Source organism: Sciurus carolinensis, chromosome 10, assembly GCF_902686445.1.
Source record: "Sciurus carolinensis chromosome 10, mSciCar1.2, whole genome shotgun sequence".
NCBI classification, from domain to species: domain Eukaryota; kingdom Metazoa; phylum Chordata; class Mammalia; order Rodentia; family Sciuridae; genus Sciurus; species Sciurus carolinensis.
In genome coordinates, this window is record NC_062222.1 from 101,242,433 (window position 1) to 101,266,293 (window position 23,861).

Consider the following 23,861-nt stretch of genomic DNA (forward strand, 5'->3'; position numbering starts at 1 on the left):
TCTGTTCTTTTTAAATCTTTTTAGTTGTAGATGGACACAATACCTTTATTTTGTTTGTGTATTTGTCTGTGGTGTTGAAGATCGAACCCACTGCCTCATGCGTGTGAGGCAAGCACTCTATAACTGAACCACAACCCCAGCCCTTCTTCTGTCTTAAAATGTACACAGCTTAGATTCCAGATCATGTGTATCTGAAATAATCCACAAATTTGTCCACTGTTTTATAAATTAAGAAACCAGGGGACTGACAAAGTCAGGTGCCTTCTCATTTGACTAAGTGCCTCAAGACGCCTTATCGTTCTGGTGAGTGTGCTATCTGTTAAACCGCACTGGGTTACTTCCCACATAGGGGGACTTCCTTAAACAGTAACTTCACTGACCACCTCTATGCACATGTTTCCTTCCTCCTTGCTGCCTTTGGCTTTATGTATCAGAACTCAAGAGAGTGTTCTTTTACCAGTTATTGTAAGTTTTTACCTTAATGTATCCCTGTGAGGTGAGGGGAACTCAATGCATTTAAGGAAATTATAGTTCCCTGCCCATTAGCATTTACTCTATTGAAATACTTATTTAGACATTTTTTTCCTTTTAGGTTTTCTGACTTTTCATGGTTTATTTTTATAAGATAGAAAATATGTTTTCTGGATCAAACCCTTGTACTTGTTTATACTTGGTAGCTTATCTAACTTTTTAAATATCTTTTACTTTCCTTATTGTGGTAAAATATATATATAACCTAAAATTCACCATTGTAGCCATTTAAAAGTGTACAATTCAGTAGCATTAAGTAACCTCATAATGTTATATACAATTACCACTGTCTAGGTCCAGAACTTTTTCATCAAGTACATAGAAACTATTCCCAGTAAGTCATCAATTCCTCATTTCTCCCAGCTGCTGGAAACCATTAACCTACTTCCTGTCTATGAATCTGACTGTTCTGGATATTTCATAGACCCTTGTACTGGTTACCTTTAGTGCCTGGCTTCTCTCGCTGAGATGCCTTTCAGGGAGGCTGCGGCATCAGGAACATTTCTTTCCTTTTTGTGGCTAAATACTCCGTTGTAGGGCTATACGGCAAGCATTTTGATATTTGGGTTGTTTGCATCCTTTGACTATTGTAAATAGAGCTGCTATGAATGTTCATGTACAAGTCTTTGTGTGGACATATATTTTCATTTCTCTTGGGTATAGGAGTTGAATTACTTCACTTCCCTACTAATAGTGTATTAGGATTCCAGTAGTTTCTCCAAATGCTGCTTCACTCTTACTCTTGCCATTCTAGTGGATGTAAAGTGGTAGCTCACTGTGTTGCTTAGGCTAGTAACACTGAGCACCTTTTTCTCATAGCTTGATTCTTTTTAAAATGTTCGTAGTTTCGTCCCTTTTTGATTTTCTAGATGAAGGGGTAGTGGCATGCAGGTAAATGTTCAGCAACTGGGAGAAGCCCTGATTTTTAGAGTTTGCCAGTTCCATAGTGCAAGTACTCCCCTGTGTCAGATTACTGGTGTCCTGCATGACGTGGAGCCCAGCAGGCTCTCATGAGCTGGCAGACTCCCGCCCACCTGTGGGAGGGAGGAAGGGGTGCCGTGAGCTTCACTGGACCTGCCTGGTTTTGTGCAGGTGGGGCCCTGCGAAACTACGGGGAGTGCCATTTGCATGTTAGTTTAAGGAGAAAAGCACATATTTGTTGTGTACTGCTTACTCTTTATCAGTCTTCTGAGGCAGGTTGGACTATCTTATTTTCAGAAAAATCTAAGGTCTGGGGAACTTCACTAACTTAATGACTCACAACTGCTAAAGGGCAAAGTTGGGACTTACACCAGGTCTTTCTTACTCCAGAGCTCATTCCAGTTCACCCACTGTGTCAAGAGTTGGGGAGCTCCAAGACCGTTCCCAGGTTCCATGACTTGTTAGGAAGAGGATTTAGTGTATAGTTGTGCTCATGATTACCATTTACTACAGTGAAAGATGCAGAGCAAAATGAGCAAAGGGGAAAGGCATGTGGGGTGTATCTGGAGTCCCATTCCAGTGGAATTGCATAGCACAGAACTTGCTTAAAACCTCCAGCAATGAGCTGCAATAACATATGGTATATTGCCTGCCTACCCCCTGTGAAACTTACCAGAGACTTGGGATCCCAGTTTTTTTTTTTTTTTTTTTTTTTTTTTTTTTAAGTTGTCAGTGGACTTTTATTTTAGTTATTTATTTATATGCAGTGCTGAGGATCCAACCCAGGTCATCACACATGCCAGGCAAGTCCTCTACCTACCACTGAGCCACAACCCCAGCAGCTGCTTGCATAGTAGGCACCCTCTTCCTAGTAGGCTCCCAAATTCCAGGCTTCCAGAAGAAAAGCAGGTGTTCAGTGTAAATTATTAAAAAACAAAACAAAACAAAACAAAAAAAACCCCAAAAAACAAACAAACAAACAAAAAAAGTTTAGGCTCAGTGGGAATGGTAGGACCTTTCCCAAATCCAGGTTCTCAGATGCCAAAAGGCCAACTTTGAAAAGGCAAATAGGCCTTTCTAAGAATAGCAGGTCCCAGCGTGCTGTGTTAACTGTTTCCTGCACACTGGCCAAATGTAAAAATAGAGAAGCAGATTGAGAAAGGATGGAGCCTGTCTATTTATCATTTTTCCCCCTTCCCCCTGAATGTCTGCAGAGAACTTGATAGAGAGTGGGTTTCTAATAATGGTTCCTGAGCAGTACAGATCCTCACTCACACGCCCCTCCTCTGTTTCTGTAATGTGAGTGCTTCTGTGTTTGGAAGTTTCTGTGGGCTCACCCAGACTGCTGGTTCTCCCAACTGTGATGAAGTATGAGTTGCTTATCCAGAGTGCCTTGGTGTGGCTTCATAACCCCAACCCTACTCCTCAGTGACTTTTCTCTTTTCAAAGGCCTTTATATGAGTACATTGGAGTAGCTGAGGTCTGCTATTTGTGTTTCTAGTGGAAATATTGGTTCTTTTGTTCCACAGCCCCAGACACCTTGTCTCAGACTCACTTATACATGAGTGAACTTTAACTAGAAGTGGAACAATTTCCTGCGCCTGGCCACCTCGGTGTCTGGGTCACATGTTGGGGCCACACCACCCTTTGTTCTCATGCACAGGGGCTGACTGAATTGTCTGTGCGTATCCAGTTATCACAAGGACTTTCCAGGGCGTTCTGCTGTCACAGTTCTGGGAAGGAGCAGACCATTGCTACCACGAACTGATGATAACCCAGGTTCCTTTTTTGCTGAGTTGCTATGACAGACTGACAAAAAGAAAACACAAAGAGCTCACCTCTTTATTTATTTTTTTTTTGTCTGACTAGTTCCACCCATTCTCTAGTGAAGTAAAACATTGTTTTCCTGTCTTTGCTTAGTTATTTTTCCATTACTTACTTTAAGGTAATGGCCAGGTCTGGTCTTCTTTAGAGTTAGGAGAAGCACATGTTCTGGCGAATGCAGGAAGCACTGGTTCTGACCTCAGGTGACCCACTTTCAGATCCTGGGCTCTAACACTCACTAGTTTTTATGAGACTGGACAAAACACAACCACTTTATGCCTCAGTTTCCTCATCTGTAAGATGGAAACTATAATAGTTACTACCTCAAAGGGCTGCAGTGCGGTTGTTTGAAGTGATACATCTAAAAGGAACAGTAAATGAGCCTGGCATGGAGTGAGGCTTTTGAAGAAAAGCTAATAACATTGCTGCTGTTGTTAACTCTCAGGATATCAAAATGCATTCTTTTTTTCTTTTAGTACCAGGGATTGAACTCAAGGGTGCTTAACCACTGAGCCACATCCCCAGCCCTCCCGCTTTTCCAAAATTTTTTTATTTGAGACAGGGTCTTGCTAAGTTGCTTAGGGTCTTGCTAAATTGCTGAATCTGGCTTTCAACTTGTGATCCTCCTGCCTCAGCCTCCTGGACTGCACCGTCATGCCTGTCAAAATCCATTCTCTTTTTGACTTGCGGGCATTGATTTGAGTAAATAAAATTCCTGACTCTCAACTTCACACTCCTTTAAAATTTTAAGAATGCTTAATTTAATAATACATTAATACATATTATTATAATATTTTTACTCAGCAATAAAAATGTTAAGATAATTATTTGAAAGAAGTCATATGTGGCAGGTGACAGCCTGTCCACTTTAAATCAAGCCACCACCCTTTACATTCAGGCAGCCTGGGGCTCCACCTGTGACTCTCCCTGATGTGAGCTGAGCAGCCACTGACACTCTCCTGGTTGTTGGGGGAGAGAGAATGACTTCCCTTCACTTGGCATGGAGACCCTCCCTAGCCTCCCCCCTAGCCTGTCTCAGGAGGTGGAGGCCAGAGTCATGAAAACTAAATGCACATACCTGTTCATGTTCTCTTTAAAAGCCTTCCTGTCAGGCATGGTGGTGCACACCTGTGATACTAGTGGCTCGGGAGGCCGACGCGAGGATTATAAGTTTGGAGGCCAGCCTCAGCAATTTAGTGAGACCCTGTCTCAAAATAAAAAATAAAAAGACCAGGGATGTAGTTCAGTAGCTGTAGCTCAGTGCCCTTGGGTTCAATCCTTAATACAAAAAAAAAAAAAAATAATAATTTTTTTTTTTCCTGTGCAGATGATTAAAAAAAAACAAAAACCAATAGCTGCACTACTGGTCTACTTCTTATTTGTACTTGTTCCTTTTCTGTTTATGTTGTGCTTTTCAAAACCAAAACTCTTAAGGACTTTGTTTCCACATATTGTTTGGTAATACTTCATTTTAATAAACCTTGAAACCTTCACACACACACACACACACACACGCAGCCCTCTCCAGACATGGAACATTTTGCTCGCCCTCTTTCCCTGTCCTCCTCCATGCTGTGTTCCCTCCTCTGGAATCCCACCTCCTTGCTCTTAAATCCCTGCCTCTTTGACAGCCCGGCCCTTCTTGGGGCAGTAAATTATTGGCACATATCTCCTCACGGGAACTCCAGGGTTTTCCTGCTTCTCGTCTGACAGCTCCTTCCTGTCTGTCAAGGGCTGCTCTCTCTCAGTGTAGGGTTTGGGAATAGGCTGTGCAGAATTTTGTGCAGAGTGTGCCTTTTCCCCCACAGCCTGGCCAACATTTATTGTTGCTTATATTCTTGATGACTGCTATTCTGACTGGAGTGAGATGGACTCTCGGTGTAGTTTTAATTTGCTTTTCTAATTGCCGGAGATGTTCTGGTCAGAGGGCTAGAGCCATCATTCTGTAGGCTCTCTCTTCACGTCCGCTTAGGAGCATGAGTAAGGACGGATCTGCCTGATTGAGTCCCCAGCTTGTGTCCACGAGCACTTTCATCAAGCAGGAAGCTGACCTCATCAGAAGACCCTCTCCTGCTCCTGTGTTCTGGCCCTGCCCCCGACCTCCTCACTCGCCATCTTTCCCTGGCTGCCTAAGCCCTTCGACTTCTCCCTTACTATCTCATGTTTTGGCCAAGATGGCTGGTAGAGGTCTAGACATCTTGTCTGAATTGAAAGCTAGAAAGAAGAGAAGCAGAAAAGCAAAAGGACTCCTCCCACCTGAGTCAGCCTACCTTTTGATCCCCCCAAGACTTTTTTGCCTGTATCTATCTCATGGACCAGAACTTAGCCACATGGTTATACCTAGCCACAAAGGGAGCTGAGAAATACAGTATTTTATTCAGGCACCAGCATACCCAGTGTAAAATGAGTTTTGTTACTGGAGAGAAGTGAATGCTGTGGGTAGACACGTAGCGATCTCTGCCACATCCTGTTCGGCTCCTCTTTCCATTCTTGTCCTTCCCTAGTGTATTGCACACAGTGACCACAGTTATGAAAACACAAATATGCTCTTGGCCCTCCCCTGTCTAAAACCCATCGAGAACTTCACGTTATCCCCAGTGTCAATCTCAGAAGCCCTCAACACGACCTGTGGGACCCTGGACGCCCCCTGTGTGCACAGGTCTGCAGTCCCTTCTTCTCTGCCACCCTCCCTCTCCCCCATCTATTTATCCCTTGAAGCCACCAGCACCCTCCCTCTCAGAACCTGTGGACCAGCTGGGTCTGCTGTCTAGAACCCTGACTGACTCACTTCTCCCCTCCGAGGGGTTCCAGCTTGCACATCACTTCCTTCCTGTACCCCCTGATCTTCCAGATTAGATTAGATTTCCCTGTGTAACATCATCTTGCATCTTGAACTAATGTGTTATTTCAGTCTGTCTTTTAGCTTTGCAGAGGCATCATTTAGCCCAGTATTCAGCCTATGGTAAATAGTCAGTAAATGGTTTTCAACTGTTTGGGGTGGAATTCAGTTCAAGGAGAATTTGATGTAGTTCATATCTGGTTAAAGAGTTACACATGAAAGAATGGGGGAGAGATAATCTTGCTGGCATTTAGAGGTACAGATCCAGGACACACGTGAGAAGTTGGGGTTAGAGAAGTAAATCAACATCTCTAGTTCATTGAATGCTGTTTGTTCTAAAAGGAGGCAGCTTCCAGAGGGGAAGGCAGTGGGCTTTGAAGTCAAATGGATCTGCTCTCACCAGCTGTGACACTGGGCATTTGGTTAAACTCCGAGTCTCAGTTTCTTCATCTGTGAATGTAGAAGATGCCCACCCTGCCCGCCCCTCCAACATGCCTCAGACAGAACATTACAAACTCTTCTGTCAGTTTAGTTTAAAGACATGATGTGATTAAAAGAATGAATGTCACCTGTAATCCCAGCGGCTCAGGAGGCTGAGACAGGAGGATTACAAGTTCAAAGCCAGCCTCAGCAAAAACGAGGTGCTAAGCAACTCAGTGAGACCCTGTCTCTAAATTAAAATAAATAAATAAATACAAAATAGGGCTGAGGATGTGACTCAGTGGTTGAGTGCCCCTGAGTTTAACCCATGGTTACCCACCCCCTCCAAAATGAATTATTTTTACCTTAAAAATCGAGATGATGGAACATATTTTTCTCTTTATCATTTCCTTGTTAGGCCTGCATGTACATTTTGCACAGTGAAAACCAAGATCAGCTTCTGGGCTTTGGCCCAGGAGGGCTTTGGAGATGTTTTTAGTTTTTTTTTTTTTTTTTTTTTTTTTTTTTCTTCTTTTTTTAAACAAGTACTTTCATAGTGTGTAGGGGAGGAAAAATCTTTTTTTTTTTTTTTCTCTCTGCCCATTTTAGTTTTCCTGGTGGGGCATCTGTAAGTTAGACTGCCTCAAGATGGATTCACAGGGGAAAAGCTTGGGGGTTTCATTTAGTAATTCCTACCTGTGCAACAAGGGGAAGGAAGGCCCTGAGAAGCTTATGTACTAGCACGAACAAAGAGTAGAAAGCTGCCAGATTGTAAAACTGAGATAAGAAAATGGGGTTGGGGATAGGGCAGTTCATGTGGAAAAGTAACTGGGGTTAGTGAGCAGGGTTGTGCCTGTAGATTTCTCTCTATTTCAGCTCTTCCTCTCTGACGATAAGAATGTATTTCTTTCTGTTAGTACAGGAACCTTTCATGATTATAGGAATAAAAAGGGAGGTCTCTGTGTTCTTCCTGCATTTGCTATGTCTTAAATGCTTGTAACTCAAAATAATCCTATATGCCGGTGTGACCTATTTGGGGTTGGTGTACTCTGCTCCCCTACTAAGTGCCTATCTTATGCCAAGCCTGGTCCTACATGCTCTATTAGTATTAACTTTAATCCTCTTGACTGTATGAGGTAGATGAAGTTATTATTCCCATTTTACAGACAAAGAACTGAAGAACAGAGAAGTTGAGTACCTTGCCCAAGATCACACAGTCAGTATGTGGCAGAGCTAGGAACATAATAGAGGCAGTCTGATTCCAGAACTCTGAACTATGTGCTCTACCACCTCTGGATAACTTTGTAATACTTTTTGGTTGTCCTAATTGTGTTTTTGCATGGGGATCAGACATATATTAATCTTTATATTCATAGAATATTAATTAGCTATCAAGGAAGCCTCACAAAGACTGGGGTACAGCAGAGTGGTGGAGTGCCTGCCCAGCATGTGCAAGGCCAGGTTCATCCCCAGCCCTGGGGTGAGAGGGAAAGCCTAACAAATTGATAAAAATGTGTCTTTGTGGGCTGGGGAGATAGCTCAGTAGGTAGAGTGCTTGCCTTGCATGCCCAAGGCCCTGGCTTTGATTCCCAGCACTGCAAAGAAAACAAAACAAAAAACACATGTCTTTGTAACATTTATCCTACACTTTGAAGGAAGAGACATTTTTGAAAGGGGTTCCTTGCTCTGGTGTTAGAGGCTGGGGTTATCCAAGCTCGACTGTGGCTAAGGTAAGGAGGAAGTGCTAATATAGTCACTTGCTGATTCGGTCTTGGTTTCATACTGTAAGACAGAACTAAAATAACAGCCTCAAAGGGTAAAAATAGTACAGTCACATGCAGCATCAATGTCCTTTTTAAAAACAGCTTTACAAAACGTGTGAAGTAAAGATGAACCTCTTTTTCTTGTTAAAAAGAGTAGGTGCTGGTAGAGAATCATTTCTTTTACCCTCCTCTAATTTTGGGGAACTCATATGTTCCATGACCCAGTAAAGAATCTCATTCGGACCATTTTCTTTTGTAAGATACATTCTCATTTAATCTCAGTTCTCAGAGGAGCCTTCTTGAAGTCTAGAAGGTAGGTATGAGAGATAATTCTTAAACAAATCTAGTAGATTTTGCTTTTCTTTTTCCTAGGGACAGTATGTTTTTGCAAATAATAATAGTATATTTATTGTGCAGTTACCATTTGTTGGCTGTGTTCCAAAAGCTTTACATGAATTGTCACTTTTAATTCTTACTACAAACTTAACAAAGTTCTTGGTGCTGTTATTCATTTTGTAGCTAAACAAACAAGAGGCACAGAGAAGTTAGGTAACTTATCTAAGGAGACACAGTGAGTGAGTGGCAGATGATTCAATCTCAGCGTGGCTCCAGAGCCTTTGCTTTGAAGCAGTAGCTCTATTATAAATGTTCTTGCTGGTGCTTACCTAATGAGAAGTAACAGATGGAAAACAAGATAAGGTGGTTTGTACTTTTTCTTTATTTGTATTTTCAAAAGTTACCCCCCAATTTTTTTTTTTAATTAATTATTAAGGGCATGGTTCCTCATTGCCTTGAAGACTAAGTGCAGCCCCTTAGCAGTATCTGCAAAGTCCTTCATAATCTGCTCCCATCCTCCATTCTCCTCTCCTGCCCTTTCGACCCCCCACCCCTTCCCCTTCAGTTCATCTTAACACAGGCGTCACTCACTCTGTGAAAGGCTTGCAGCCCCCAGACCTGCTGTACCATTTTGTAACTACAGCTTTTTGCTTGTGATGTTCTCTGTATCTGTAATATTCTTTCCTCTTTCCTTCTTTGCTGGGAAAATTCTTATTCCTGATTTCAGGCCTGGCTCAAAGAGGTACCTCCTTAAAACTGCTTCTGATTGTCCCCTGGATGAATGAAACTCTTCTTTTGTGTCCCTCTGCTGTCAGGAAAGAACTAGTTCCTTAAGCACAAGAGCTGTCTTACTAACCAGATGCTTCATAACCGTTGAATAAAAGAGCTGAAGGAAAGGAGTACAGGGGAGAGGATGGAAAGGCGAGAGGATATTTACTCAATTCCTGACTTTAATATCCTATCTAAGGAAAATATTACTTTGATTTTGAGACAGTTTTTTTCAGTAGGGTTTCTTTTATTTCAAAACCAGGAATGAAATGTTTACAAATTGGTAAGTGTACAATCAATCATGAAACCTGTGAAGCATGCAACAGGGAGACCATTTTCATCTTGGCAATCAAAGTAGTGTATAATTTAAAACAGTTCTTATTCTGTGATAACTGTCTGATTTTTACTAAGTTAAATCTAATTCAAATTTCAGTGTTTTTCTGGGTCGTCAACACCAAATATCAGTTGAATTCTGATAGTGCTGGAAGCCAGTGGTGACCATACCAGGTGGACGACGTTGCTGCACTTGTAATAGCAGAGTCTGCCATGGGCGAGGGGTATTCCACAGAAAGTCACACCAATAGTCACTGCAGTCGTGACATGTGGAAGTTGGGAAGAGTATAAGCTGCTTATATTTCAAAGCATGAGACCTGGCAGTGGGATCCACGTTGTCCAAACAGAATGATCTGAAATGACAATATTGTATCATTTTTTGTCCTTACAAAAATGGCAGTTTATTATGATTCGACCTAATATTCCCTTAGTGAATTGATAAGAAAACCAGCTTCTCATTCTGAATCTGCTTAAAAGCCAGTGCTTGGTAATATTGAGGTTTCAGGTATACTCACAGTGTTACGAAGTAACCCACACAGTTCCTTTGAGCCTTCCAAGGTCTTGTGAGTGGGGTTGAATGTGATGCCTGTGCACCACTGGAAGGGAGGCGAGACCCAAGGAAGAGAAGCACATATAGTGCTCCTACTGCATACTGCAGGTGCTGGTGGATTTCAGTGAGTGGGTGTCTCTTGGCCAGTGGGGACCTAGATCTGAGGGACATCTCTCAGAATGGACAAGATATTTTGCAATGAGGATTAATTTTTACTAGAGTAGTTGAAGGATATTTGCATTCGCAAGGGAATTAAGAGGGAACATTTCAAACATACTTGAGAGTAGAAAGAACAGTACAGAGAACCCCTTGTGCCTATCGGGTTGCCCCAAAGCCCATGCTGCTCTTCCCCCACCTCCATTATCTGTAGCAAATCCCATCCGCTCCCTTATCTTGTAGAAATCACATAATTTCTTCTATAGATGCTTCTGTATACACTTCCCAAAGTCAAGCGGTCTCCAGCTTAAGCAGAACCATAAAGCTCTTACCACGTTTCTAAATGTATCTGCAGAACTTCCTCAATGCCATCAAGCACCCAGGCAGTGGAAAAAATTGCCTTTAAAATAACTTTATGTAAAGAATGTTCCCAAGAGGTAGGTTGACTTCCAAAAGTTTACTGTAAATTGATACTTGCAATACAGGTTGAATGACTGTTCCTATAGAAACCATAGTAAAAGCAGTGATTGGCACGCCCCTAGGCCCATAGGAACTCCTGGAATACACAATGAGGAAATTCCGTGTTTTTCTCTTTGAGTATCTTACTAAGGGGAGAGTTGATGGGCAGTTCATCCTTCACTGGAGACCTGCTTCTAAATCACGTTTTCTTTTTCTTGCTTGTTCTGTTATGGTGATGCCTTCTCCCCACGACCCCCTCCCTTGTAGAAGCAAAAGGAAGGAGACTCTCCCAGCAGGCTGATTATACTCACTGGAAAAGAAAATGACACAGGAGGGGATAGTACCCTCTTGTAGGCAGCAAACAGTAATAGAGGAACCTCATTATGTGTGGTTTAGTATTTTATAGGCGTTTTGGGGGGAAAAACAGCAATGTAATCTCCTTAATAGGGGAGAGAACTAGAGAAATGTATAGGGCCAGTAGTAGTGCAGTTAAGGACCAGTTTAGTGCTCCACCTTTGCAGTGCTCTAGTGAAACTCTGTTACATGTTAAATGATTGATATTTTCATTTCGTTTTTGTGCACATGCCCCTGTGCCCTCCATTAACACCAGATAAGCAGAAGAGGGGTTTCTTCGTGGAGGAACTGAGCAGGTCTGGGCAGGGTGGAGGCAACGTCCTGGACAGACTGTGAACCCCCTGGTTCATGCCTTTCCAGAAACCCAGGCCTGGGGCGAGACTGTGGAGAATGCCACAAGGGTGTCCACTCCCAGGACTGGATTATCTCTGGTGGGGACACTGGGGTAGGAGGGTAGGAATGGCATCCCTGGAAGGAGAGTAGTCATAGGTTTCGTTTCACATGCAAAGGCCACAGGATTTGAACACTGGGTATTTGAGTTACTAGTTGCCCCTGCTACCCACCACCAATGTCAGAAACTGTGTTTTCTATCTTGCTGTTTTAACTCTCATCCACCTAACACTCACGAAGCTTATCTCTCCTAAGTTCTTGATAGGAGATTGTGTTTATGTGATTCTAGTTATTTCAACTTTCACAAAGATATGAAGTGTCATTTCAAAAACAAGAGCCCCAAATGCTGAACACATGATATGAACATGTGCGCGCGCGCGCGCACACACACACACACACACACACACACACACACACCCTATTACAGAAAGTGCAGCTGGTGAGTATTGTTTGTAGAAACTCAAGAATTGAAACCTAGGCTAAAGGGTTTTCTTTTTCTTTTACTGCTAAAAAATTTGAAAGTAACGAGACTTGCAGCAACACAGCCAATGACCACCATCTCTTGTGGTTGTGGAATCCCTTGGCAGTAGTTACTGGATCTTTGAGGATTGCAACTGGACTATAAAATACAGTGAAAATATATTGCCAGAAATTATAATTGCCTACATCAGCACAATCTTAACTAAAGATTATTTTCTGATTCTGGAAATGGAATTTTATCTTCCGATTTCTTACAATTTTTTTTTCTTTAAAAAAATTTTTTTTAATTGTAAACAAATGGGATACATGTTGTTTCTCTATTTGTACATGGAGTCAAGGCATACCATTTGTGTAATCATAAATCTACATAGGGTAATGTTGTTTGATTCATTCTGTTATTTTTTTTTCCCTTTCCCCCCCATTCCCCCACCCCTAAAAATTTTAAAAAATTTGTTCTAATTAGTTATACATGACAGAATGCATTTATGCATTTTGATAAATCATACATAAATGGAGTATAATTTCTCATTTTTCTGATTGTACATATTGTAGGATCACATCAGTCATGCAGTCATATACGTACATGAGGTAATAATATGTTTCACACTACTATCCTTCCTACCCCCATACCTCTTCCCCTCCCTTCACTCCCTTCTCCCTAATCTAAAGTAACTCTATTCTTCCCTAGTGCCTCCCCCATCCCCCATTGTGAATTAGCATCCATGTATCAGAGAAAATACTTAGCTTTTGGTTCCTTGGGATTAGCTTATTTCACTTTCTTGATATTCTCCAACTCCATCCATTTACCAGCAAATGCCATAATTTCATTCTTCTTTAAAGTTGAGTAATATTCCATTGTGTGTGTGTGTGTGTGCATGTGTATCACATTTTCTTTATCCATTTGTCTTTTGAAGGATGAATAGTTTAGCTATTTTGAGTTAAGCTGCTATCAACATCAATGTGACTGTGTCACTGTAGTATGCTGATTTTAAGTCCTTTGGGTATAAACCAAGGAGTGGGATAATTTTCAAATGGTGGTTCCATTCCAAGTTTTCTGAGGAATCTCCATACTGTTTTCCAGGGTGGCTGTACCAATTTGCAGTTCCACCAGCAATGTATGAGTGTATCTTTTTCTCCACACCCTCGCCAACATTTATTGTTGCTTGTATCCTTGATAATTGCCATTCTGATTGGAGTGAGATGAAATTTTTGAATAGTTTTGATTTGCATTTCTCTAATTGCTAATGATGTTGGATGATTTTTCATATATTTGTTGATTGATTATATTTCTTCTTCTGTGAAGTGTGTGTTCAGTTTCTTAGCCTATTTATTCATTGGGTTATTTGTTTTTTGGGTGTCAAGTTTTTTTAGTTCTTTATATATCCTGGAGATTAGTGCTCTATCTGAGGTGCATGTGGTAAAGATTTCCTCCCAGTCTGTAGACTCTTTCTTCACATTATTGATTGTTTCTTTTGCTGAGAAGAAGCTTTTTAGTTTGAGCCCATCCCATTTATTGATTCTTGACTTAAATTCTTGTGCTTTGGGGTCTTATTAAGGAAGTTAGATCCTAGACTGACATGGTGAAGATTTGGGCCTACTTTTTCTAGCAGTAGGCTCAAGGTCTCTCTTCTAGTGCTTAAGTTTTATCCACTTTGAGTTGAGTTTCATGCAGGGTGAGAGATGAAGTTTTAATTTCATTTAATTACATATGGCTTTCTATTTTTCCCAGCACCATTTGTTGAAGAAGCTATCCTTTCTCCAGTAAATGTTTTTGGCACCTTTGTCTAATATGAGATAACTGTTTATGTGGGTATGTCTCTGTGTCTTCTATTCTGTACCATTGGTCCACATGTCTGTTTTGGTGTGAATATGATTCTGTTTTTATTACTAAAGCTCTGAAGTATAGTTTGAGATCTGGGATGGTGTTGCCTCCTGATTTAAATTTCTTGCTGAAGATTGCTTTGGCTCTTCTGGGTCTCTTATTTTTCCAAATGAATTTCATGATTGCTTTTTCTAGTTCTATGAAGAATGCCATTGGGATTTTAATAGTTGCATTAAATTTGTATAGTGCTTTTGGTCGTATGGCCATTTTGACAATATTAATTCTTCCTATTCAGGAGCATGAGAGGTCTTTTCATCTTCTAAGGTCTTTTTCAATTTCTTTTGTTAGTGTAGTCTTTTACCTCTTTTGTTAGATTGATTCCCAAGCATTTTGTTTTATTTTATTTTTTTGGGGCTACTGTGAATGGGGTAGTTTTCTTAATTTCTATTTCAGTGGATTAATTACTGATGCATAGGAGCACAATTGAATTATGGGTATTGATTTTATACCCTGCTACTTTGATGAATTTATTTGTTAGTTCTAGAAGATTTTTGGTGGAAATTTTTTTAGATCTTCTAAATATAGCATCATCTCACTGGCAAATAGTGATAGTTTGAGTTCTTTACCTAGTTGTAGACCTTTAATTTCTTTCTTCTGTCTAGTTGCTCTGGCTAGAGTTTCAATATAGACATTTTTTAATATCCTGTTTTTATTCCAGATATTACTTTAAAAACCATAAACTTTATCATTAAATCATGTTTATGTCTGTAACTACTAACTTCTCAATGCAAAAGCTTTTTTTTTGTTAAAGCATAAAAGCCCATTATAAAATGTAAAGTACCCGTGGAAGTAAATATTATGAACTGGTTAAGAGAGGAAGAAAGATACTGGGATGCCAAGTTTTTGTTTTTGCTTTTACTTTTGTTTTTTATTAGAATTTCATCCTTGGTTAAAAAAAAAAAAAAAAAAAAACAGGCAATTTATCACCAAACTAGAAGCACTTTAAAATTTTTTTTATTCTACTTTTTCTGACCCCGAAAAGATCTGTATCAAAATTATTCTCGGTATGCACATGAAAAATGTGAAAGCCATCTTGAGGTTTTCCTTGTTTTTCCTGATTAAAGGGTCTTGCCACACTTGAGACCCCTTCTTTGAACTCTGCTCTGAGTGGAAAGGGAGAAGGACCACTCTTAGGAATGAAGTGACTTTTCTGACTCACTTGGGATTTTGATAATACAGTGCATCACTTTCTATTTTGTTGGAGAGTTGACTGGACCTCTTTACCTTTCAGTTTTCCCCATTCGAATTTTCCTTATGAATATTATTATTCCTCTCCTGAACCTTAGCAAATGTCTGGTTGTGAATTTTTTAAGGTCAAGGAATTTTGTATGTTTTTATCTCCATCATGGTACTTTGGTGTCTGGATCTTGCAGATGACAGAAGGACCTGAGTATTTGATGAATGTGACTAAATGAAGGACCAAAGTGAGTTCACAGATTAAATCCAAATAAAAATTGTCATGAGGAATGCAGTGAATGTTCACCAAAACGTTTGGTGCTCTGTATGTATGAGGACTGCAAGTTCTAGGAACTTAAAATTTTGTCTTCTTAATTTGATGACAATATTTTATTCCCTTCAATAACATTTTATGTGGGTATGCATGTGTGTGTGTATGTGTGTATAATTTTTTATTTTTATTATTTGCATTTCCTGGGTGGTTCCTCATCACTCATCATGCCATATCAGTAGTCCCTATTTGGATTTGGATTTGGATTTGTGGTCTGTTTTTATTGTTGTGGTCTACTGAGAAAAAACAGGAGGCTGATTGAATATCAGATAATTTGGAGGTGCTGCATAGGACTTAATGATAGGATAGAGTATATATACCGAGGTTCCCCACAGTTGGACTTGAGAGAAGAGGCAGGAGAGAGTGTCACATGTCTTGCAGTCATGAGGACAAGGGATGCTAAGAGAACTGAGGTAGAAGGATTCCATTCCAGCAAGCACCCCGTTTAGCACATGCCAGTGACATTAATTTCACCTTATTTGTTGTGCAGCTTTGTTTGTATATTATTAGTGAATTTGCTTTAGTGTATAGTTGTGTAAGGGCTGTAGGCATAAGAAAATTTCACTGAGTTTATGATTGTACATAGTTAAGTGGTATCAAGTGGCCCAGGTGAGTGTGGCACTTAAGAATTTAGGATTGGAATTAGGTAGAGTTAAAATCCTAGGTTACTGGGCAAGTTAATATGTTCTTCAAGTCTTGAGTTGTTCATCTATAAAATGGGGTGGCAGCAGTTCTCATGTTTATAATGCTGTGAGGTTATCTATATAAAAGGCTAAGACAGTGTCTGGCTCATAGTGCTCTGTAGTTGTTAACTTTGGGTCACAAAGAATAATTTCTTTAACAAGAATCCGTAACAAGAATCCATAAACATTGAAGTTTGAAAAGTCTTGAATCAGGTAAAAAATTTGGTGTTTTTGAGAGATTTGGATTCAGTTTTGGCTTAGCCTCTTATGATCTTTGGCCAATCTTAAAACCTCTCAGATGCAGTTTCTTACTGCCTAATGTTATTGTAAAAACTAATAGGATATGCTACCATTGAGGGAGTGAGTTTTTATTAGTCAGGGTTCTCCAGGGAAACAGAACCAATAAGATATATGTTCATATATCATACATACATATGATGTATATGTACGTATATGGGGGAGAGAGAGATAGAAATAGAGGGGGGGGAGAAGGGGGGGATATGTATAAGAGATTCATTATGGGAAGGGGCTTATATGATTATGGAGGCTGAGAAAGTCCCACAATCTGCTGTCTGAACTCTTGAGACCCAGGAAAGCCATGTGGTATAGTAGTTCACCCAAGTCCAAGGCCTAAGAGTCAGGGAAGCCAATGGTGGAACTTCAGTCTGAGAATGAAGGATGGAAACCTGGAAATGGGGAGGAGGCTTATGGCCTAAGCCCCAGAGGTCTGAGAACCAGGAGCTATGATGTCTAAGGGCAAGAGTAGGTGAATGTCCTAGTTTTGCTTTTATTTATTCTGTTTGGATCCTCAGTAAATTGGATGATGGTCACCTACATTGGAGAAGATAAACCACCTTTATTCACCAATGATTCAAATGTTAGTCTTTTCTAGAAACACCCATACAGACACATAGAAATAATATCTTACCAGTCATCTGGGCACCCATTAGCCCAATCAAGTCAACACATGTATTTAACCATCACAGAGTTCCATGTGCCCGACACTGTACTCAGCACCTATGTTCACTATTTGTAACCCCACTAAATAGTTTGGCAAAATAAGTAGTATTGTCCTATTTCTACAGAAAGATAAACAGTGGCACAGAGAAGAGGCAGGGGTTATCCTAGGCCATATGGGTTGTAAGTGGCAAAGCTGATGCTGGAATCAGGAACTGCTTATCTCCAAAGCTCATGCTCTCTACCTGAGGTCCTACTGCAGTGCAGAGGAGATTCATCCAGATTTCCCTTGTGGCAGGACACTGGAGGTAGCCACAGCAGGAATAATAGTTATGATATGGGGAATGGGTGGAATCATTTAGAATATCAAAGAGAAACTCTGGTAAGTCATTGTGCATAATGGGGACTCAAGGTGCCTAGGAGAAAGGACAGGAGGATATCCAGAAGTAAATGACTAGGGTCTTAAATTCACCTGGGGCCAGATGGTTATTTGTTTAAATTCTTTTGTAATCTAATTGCTTGAATTCAAGATTGATATTGGTATTATTAAAATTCTGACTGGGTGCGGTGGTGCATACCTGTAATCCCAGCAGTTTGGGAAACTGAGGTAGGAGAATCACAAGTTAAAACCAGCCTCAGCAAAAGCAAGGCACTAAGCAACTCAGTGAGCCCCTGTCTCTAAATAAAATACAAAATAGGGCTGGGGATGTGGCTCAGTGGTTGAGCACCCTTGGGTTCAATCCCTGGTACCAAAAAAAACAAACAAAACCCCCCAAAAACAAAAATTATGAGTGTTCTGGAAATTTAAGGTAAATGGTGTAACTTGTAAGACTTTCTAGGGGACAGGATTTTTAAAAATCTAACTTCAGTGCTGCCATTCAGTTGGTGTACAGTTTTACGTAAGTTATATTCTATCTGTCTGTCTAGTTTCTTCGTTTGTGCTGGTTGTAGAATGGTTATTACTTACCTCATTTTCAAGCTTTGCAAATAATACAGAGGATGTGCAAGAGAGAACACACACATGCACACACACTGTAAACACAGAGTCTTACTCATATAAGTGCCAGGCCATTTTAGTGTGGAGGATTCAGAAATGAGTATGAGGAGCTCTTATCTTCATTCTGATTTCTAAGCTAGCAGTAGGACAAAGATGTTAAAATAGAAAGGAAAGTTACACCCAAAAAATAATGACTTGGATATTTCTCTTTAGGTCATAATACTCAGAATAATTTATAGTATATCTTACGATTTAATTTTGTTTTTGAAAGAAATTTCAAGGAATAGTCTAGGTGGAGAAGAACCTGCATGTTTCTTCTCAAGGTTAACTGTGGTAACTACTCAGAAGTCATCTCCCAAAGTTCTTAAGAGTTACTTTTAAATGGCCTCTCTGGTGTGACTTGGAAAGGATGGTATGCCAAGATGTAAAGTGGGCTGTGGGAGTCAGTGCCTGGGACCAGAGATGGAAGGAGCACATGACAGTATGAGTAAATTGGGGCTCCCTGTGGTGAGCGTCCTTCAACATGTCTCGCCTCCAGGGCCACCCTGAGATGTGGTCAGAATGAGGTGCTCCTGTGAATACTGTAAAGCAGAATCACCTCCGTCTCTAAAGGGGTGCCATGCATTTCTGAGTTCTAGCCCCATATTTTCAGTTACCTCCCCACATTTCCAGCTGGTTCTGTCGTCAAACATTTCCCAGCCTTGCTCCCTCAGACCTGATTGTCCTTCAGTATTCTCTGTCATGGTTCATGGTATCCCTGCCTGCTGCTCGCTCCAACTCAGAATCCCTGAGCCTGCCTCTCTCCTTCTTTGCTCTTCATTCCCATTTCTAAGGTCACAAAGCTTTGTGGATTCTGCCTCCTAAATCTCCCCCTCTCCTACATTGTCCCTGCTTGCCTTACCCTCCTACCGCCATTGACTTGATTCCGAAGCCCATTACCTCTCACCAAGAGTTAAAGCGGGAGAAAGTGCACGGAGCTGGATGTAGAGAATGACAGTCCCCTAGCCAGCCTCCCTGTGTCCACCCATTGAGTTATCTTTTCAAAAACATGCCTTGGCATAGGCCTCTTCAATCCCCGCTTACAGCCACTCAGGATAAATCTAAGCCCCTAAGTCTGGCCTTTAAGTCTCTTCCTAATTTAGCCTCAAACAACCTTTCTGATGTCATTTCCCACACTGCCCCTGAGCCATCCTGAGCCTTGGCCACAGTGAATTTCTTTCAGTTCTCAGAATACTCTGTGCTTTTTTGTTTTTGCAGCTTGGAGCCTTCTTTACTTTCTTTGCAGGGAAATTTATCCTTTAGAAACAAATCAAGTTGTCACTTCCTCCCCCAAGACCCCAACTTGTCCTGGGCCTGTCATTGCCCACAGTACAGTGACATACATATCATACCATGAAAGCACACTACTTTATCATTACTAGATTATGACTCACCCCCCCACTTCCCCCTCCATTCACCATATTATTGTGAAATCCTCTTGTAGAGACCCCTCACTTCCCCTTCCCTAGCTTTGAGACTCCAGCATTGTGCTTGGTGCCTAGTTGGTGTCCAGTGAGTGTTTACTAGTAGAGTAGATAAAATAATGAAAAAAATAACTTAAATTTTGGACATTTATATGCTAATTATATAGGAAGATGTTTGGATAAGAAAGTCCAAATATTAATGTCTTGGGTGACTGTACATCACACAGTCTAGGGTGAATAAGTCAACCCAGTATCTAAGCCATCTCAAATTTTCTGCAGATTGAGCAACATCTGACATCTGCTTTCAGTAACTGGGGCAGGTGGTGGGTGGTGATGGGCATTTTGGAAGCAGACTACAGCCTGCTGTTAACAAGTTGGCAGGTGAGAAATGCCACCTAAGAGGAGTGTCTGCACAACCCCATATTGCCAACAGTGATTTCTTCCAGAGCTGGGGCTCAGGGGACATTAGATTCTTCCTTGTGCCATTAGTATTTTCTACAATGACTGTGTGTGTCTTGTTAATGGGTGGGTGTCACTCAGACAGTTTTTTACACTCACTAACAGGGCCCGAACTCTGGAGCCAGGTGGGTAGTACTGTCTGAGGAGCCCCTGGAGCACCATGCAGCAGCTTCTTTACCAACTGGCCCCTGCTCGCCTTTCCTTCTTGCCTCAGGCACCTTGTGCTTTAGCCACACTCGTGTGTGTGTGTGTGTGTGTGTGTGTGTGTGTGTGTGTGTGTGTTTGGTGTGTTTTGCTTTCAATTTAGTGAATATTTACAGGTCTTGTATTATGGGTCAGACACTCTGTTAAGTGCTTTGCAGTATTAGTTCATTTAATTGTCATAATAAATTTGTGGAATAGGTACTAGTATTATTCCATTTTACAGTTGAGGAAACTGAAGTCATGCCAGTAATGTTTTTCTTTTCTTATGTTGTTCATTTTGTAGGATTTTTCTCTCTACTGTCCCTCTTCTGACATGTAAATCATAATTCTCTGTGTTCTCTTATCATCTTTTTTTTCTATATAGCACCAACTACATTGTATAATGGTTTTCTGGTTTGTTCTCTCCCTCAGGAAAGCTAGGAAAAGTTACTTGATTTTGTCTTTATCTGTAATATGGGTATCATAAACCTTACCTTGAAGGGGATTAAAAGCTCCTGGCACAATTCCAAGATGACACTTGCAGGAAATGAACTTTTCCTATCTTGTCTTTTTGTGTTGACACAAGCAGTTTAAATCAAGGAGAAAAGGGAGGAAAACCAGGATGACCAAAGTCAAGGCCACCAAGGGAGAAGAGAGATTTGGCACTTTCAGATGCTCAGAAAGCGGATACCAACTCAGAAAAGACGGTTGGGCTTGGTCATTAGTGCTGTTTTTGAGAAGAGTTTGAGCAGACTGTGAGGTGAGAGGCAGATTGCAAGTGGTTAAGGAGGAGTGGGCGGGAAGGAAACGAAAGCTGGGGGTGCAGTCGTTTTCTCTTTCAGGAAGGGAGGAGAAAGCTCAGGGCATTAGTGGGACCAGAGAAGACGTCTTGGTTTGGATGGGGAGATTGAATGAGTCTGCAGACAGAGTAAATCCTTGGAAGAGAGCAACTGGCGAGAATGCCTTTCTCCCTGTCCTGGTGCACTCCCAGAATTCCTGTTGACCCCCTTGGACTTGGCTCCGTTCATTCTCTTACATCCTTGCAGCTGGCGCATCCTGGGGTCCAGTGGGCCTCGGGGTCAGTTGAGGTTCTTGGGTAGTGTGTGTCACTTGTCTTTGCAAGATGAGCTTGCCTCATCTGTAGAACAGGCATAATTCTTAGCTCCCAAGGATTTTGTGAGCACAGAATGAAGTTCTTCTGTCAAATGCCAGCTCAACTGTTGAGTACCTTTAACCTGCTTTTGGAGACAAGATAAAAGAGAAGAGAAAAGGGCAAAATCTTAAAATACTGCTGAACTGCAGGGGCAAGAAGTTGGGAGGGTTCTCTAAGAATGGTTGCTATCTTCTCCCCAAAGCAGGGAGGAAGATTGTCCACCGAAGTGAGGGGAATGGGAAAGGTTTGCAGTTCTCACAGAGCTGCTGGTCTCCATGAGGCCATCAAGTGCTCGCCACTAGAGATAATAAAAGAACTGAAGAGCAGTGGTGAGGGCCTGGCTTAGGTGTAGAGAGGACAGGGGACCTTCTGCAGCTAGGTGAGAAGGGACGTGGGAAAGGTATGGACACAACCAGGGACTGATGAAAGTGTCAAGGGGGTGGGATATTAGTGTGTGTGTGTGTGTGTGTGTGTGTGAGACAGAGAGAGAGAGGGGGGGGGGAAGGAGGAGGAGGAGGAAGAGGAAGGGAGCGGACACTCTGGTGAAATGGCAGCTGGAATAATATAGTCATATGGGAGCTCCTAATGGCAGGAAATGGCTGGCCAGCCCCAATAGAACACTGTTTTTACTTCTTTTTCTTTTCCTTCTATTTATCATATGAACATCTACCAAAGGGGGGGAAAGCGACCTTAGTCATTGTACAACATTTTGTGTGGAATGCATCATTATTCAGCAAATGTTTTTTATTTCTATATTGTATTTATAATCATTTTAATGGATATATGATATCAGGTTATCCTTGCAGATACTACTTTGTGTTCCTTTGGATTTCTCCCTGGAACAAATTCCCAGATGTGACATTACCATGCTCAAGGGTGTGGATGATGGCGGAGGGGAGGGGTGGGGCGTTCTTGGTATGCCATTTGTTAATTGCTCCAGGCAGATGTGCAGAGAGCAGGGAGGGAGGCCAACAGGGAAGTAAAGAAGAGCACTCAACCCTAGAGTCCCAGGGGAGCTTTCCGTGAGCACCACAGTCCACCTTGCTGAGCTCTGTGTCCACCTGTACTAGATAGAGGCAGCTACACAGGAGGAGGAGACACAGCTGGTTGGATTTGCATCTGTGATTGTGTCAGTGGAGCTTTGATTAAGTTTTTGTCTTTGATACTTTTTTTTTTTTTTGTGGTACTGAGGTTTGAACCCAGAGCCTTGTGCTTCACTCTACCAACTGAGCTTTATCTCCAGCCCCCTTTGATACTTTTCTTTCTTTTGGGGCACTATTACCAAGAAGGTGAAGAAATTGAATAAGGTGGGTGTCTGGGAGGGGAAGGCAGCAGTGAAAAGGAGTTTATTTCTCTGTTCTGGAGCTTTTTTGAGGCAAGGACTGAACGATTTCATCTTTTAGAAATTTAAAGGTTGAATGGTTTTGATTATAATCATCACAGTGTATTTTATTGGTTACTTTTAGTTATACATAACATTAGGATTCATTTTGACGTAAAAGTATACAATATAATTTGCTCAAATTCAGTCCCCAGTACTTCTCCTTTCCCTTCCTTCCTCCCCCACCCACCTCCGCCCCATTTCCTTCCCTCTATTTTACTGATCTCTCTGTTATTTACTTATAGTCTTTTAAAATTAGGTCTTGTGAACATACATAATGGTGAGATTCACTGTGGTGTATTTATATATCCACATGGGAAAATTAGGTCAGATTCATTCCACCGTTCTTCCCTTATTGCTTCCCTCCTTCCTCCCCCTCAGTCACCTTCCTTCACTCCACTGATCTTTCCTTTCTCACTCTCTTTCCCTCTCACCCCCCTTATTTTGGACTAGTTTCCACATATCAGAGAAAACATTTGACCTTCAGCTTTTTGGGTCTGGCTTATTTCACTTAACATGATAGACTTCAGTTCCTTCCATTTACTGGCAAATGCCATAATTTCATTCATCTTTATGGCTAGTATTTGATTGTGTTTATATACCACATTTTCTTCATCCATTCATCTGTTGAAGGGCACCTAGGCTGGTTCCATAGCTTGGCTATTGTGAATTGTGCTGCTGAAAACATTGATGTGGGCTGTATTTCTATAGTATGCTGACTTTAAGTCTTTGGGATGTATACTGGGGACTGGGATAGGGTCATGTGGTGGTCCTATTTCTAGTTTTTTGAGGAATCTCCATACTGCTTTCCAGAGTGATTGCACTAATTTGCAGTCCCACCAACACTGTATGAGTATACCTTTCCCCCATATTCTCCCAACATTTATTATTATTTGTATTTTTGATAATTTCCATTCTGACTAGAGATGAACTCTCAAGTAGTTTTGATTTGCATTTCCCTGATGACTAGAGATGTTGAACATTTTTTCATTTATTTATGGGTGATTTGTGTTTCTTTTTTTGAGAAGTGTCTATTTAGTTCTTTTACCCATTATTAAGTCAGATTATTTGC

At 41.2% G+C, this 23,861-nt stretch overlaps 1 protein-coding gene across 3 annotated transcripts in view; it reads left to right on the plus strand.

Moving 5' to 3' along the window:
* The window catches only part of Tec (tec protein tyrosine kinase), a 119,516-nt gene that overhangs the window by 54,267 nt on the left and 41,388 nt on the right, over nucleotides 1-23,861 (plus strand). The window lies entirely within an intron of this gene.